The sequence below is a fragment of the Papilio polytes genome, unplaced genomic scaffold, assembly GCF_000836215.1.
Source record: "Papilio polytes unplaced genomic scaffold, Ppol_1.0 DF824269.1, whole genome shotgun sequence".
NCBI classification, from domain to species: domain Eukaryota; kingdom Metazoa; phylum Arthropoda; class Insecta; order Lepidoptera; family Papilionidae; genus Papilio; species Papilio polytes.
The window spans coordinates 4,667,453-4,669,824 of NW_013524935.1; positions in this window are offsets into that span (position 1 = coordinate 4,667,453).

A 2,372-nucleotide genomic window follows, 5' to 3' on the forward strand; every position below is an offset into this window, starting at 1 on the left:
TGGCGTCCATTTTTATGTTTTTTTTTTTATATAACATAAGGTGGCAAACGAGCAAGCGGCCACCTGAAGCCGCCAAAATGACGAAGCGACCGCTGCCCATAGACATCCGCAATTGCAATGTTTCTTAACGCTTCTGCAACATCTTGTTCCCTTTCGCTTTGACAGAATATCACTTTTGGTAATCTTAATTGGAATGTTTCTTCTAATTCCACTGAAAATGTACTTTTATAATTATTATCCATTGAAATAAAATCGCTAACTGCGAAGAAAATACGTAATGCAAATTATCACAAACCATCATTTTAATTTTAAGGTCCCTCATCAGAATTTAAGCCTCCAGTAAGAATTTCATTTACACTATCATTAATAATATTCATTTACGAATATAAATAAGGGAACCCTAAGAGTGGGCGCACACCTTTGACAAAACGATCGCAGACCTTTTGTGCAATTATAGATTGCTTAGCAACCAATTCAACTGTTTAGTTACCTCCATATAAGCTGATAGGAATCAACGCGCAACTAAACAGTTGTTCCATAGTCATCAAAATCAAGTCTCTTAACCAAAGATACACCTATCTTTGGTTACTTTAATGGCTTGATAGTATAAAGCATATAACACTTACTTATTCCAAGCGTACTATCAACACCGGCTACTATCACTCCTAAGTACAAAGCAGCATAAATGTATATGGTCAGATTGGTGAAGTTAGGTGCCATCACCACTATGACGTCATCAGCTTTCAATCCTATCGCTCGGAAAGCATTCGCACAACCAACTGATCTTTCCAGAGCATCTCGGAATGTGTCTGTCTCTCCGGTACCACCGTCGATCTAGATATGAAATGTTTGAACTTATTATTATTCGTAACTTGGACTAATTTAATTAATGTAAACTAGCTTTAGCTTGAACAAAAAAAAAACAAAAGTGTGTATGTGTTCTTGCAGACTATCCTCTACATCTATGCCAAATTTCATCGAGATTCTTTTACTAGTTTAGGCGACAAACTCTAACAAACATCATTTAAGATTTCGCATTTGTAATACTAAAATTATTGGTAATTTCAATCTTTATTAACCTGCATAATGAAGTCGGGAGCATCTTTTAGACTCTGTAGGATGAGTTTGCCGACGTGATGTCTGTCTGAGGGTATGCCAGTGTTGGCGACCACACGACTTCCCAATTCTTCCAGGTACCAAAACACTGCGCTATTAGCATGCTTATGGTACTTCATCTTTCTGAAAATATAACACACATAATACTCTTTGAATCACCAACGATAATACGTTCACTGCGTAATAGGCCGATATCGACCTGACGCAGTACTTAAGCTGGAGCGAAACAATTATTTCAGATGTTTACATTACGTTACATAAAATTTATACATTATGTTTCGACAATTATAGCAATTTTATCTATACTAGTCTGGTGGGTCGAAAAAGACCTGCCACGCACTGGCGAAAATATCATTGGGGGCGCATTTTGGCCGGCGCACCAGATAAAGAATTATGATTTAACTTGCCGCACTTTATTTTATACCCGCTAGAGAATCTAAGTTCGGACAGTTTTAACTGAAGAGTCACTTCAGTTAGAACTGTGCGTGTGTTGGCGAAATTTCAACTGTCAATTGAACTGTTCAGTTATTGTTTAGCTTCAATGCGCTTTAGCGTCATTAGATCATAGATAGAGAATTAGAAATGTTATTACTTAACAATTTTTATGTGATTATTTGTATTTATTAGTAGAAATACCTCAAATTCAACAGGCCACTCACTTTTATTTATCAATTTTTAAAAATATAAGAAAGGTGCAATTTTTATCGTATAACGGAAACAGTATCGCATTAACTAATACTAACTGAGGAATTACTAAAGATAGCACACGTTTATATATCTGTACACGTTTATAGCACATGTTTATATATATTCCTATTGATGATGTGGAATAGATTACATAACTGTCTATAGATAGAGACAGCGACTACCTTTGGACCACAGGTGTTAAACACGTGGTCTCTGTAAAATCCTTATCCTACTCCCTTTAGGTCCGCGCGAGAGATTATCCAAATAACTATCATCCGTCATCTCAGTCATCACTCCATTCGTATTCATGTCACCTTTCACCACCTTACCACACTCCACACTCATGACGTTAGAGAAATTATTAAAGGATTTTTCGTCCCAACAAGAACATATTTGACTGACTAAACATTTACCTTTACAGTAAAAGTAATTACTAAAGTTGTGTTGGATCCTGCATCTAATAAAATTATTTAAGAGATTGGTATTTTTGACCGACTTCCCAAAAGAAGGAGGTATTCAATTCGTCGGTATATTTTTTTTTTTTTTATTTTTTTTTTTTATGTGTGTTA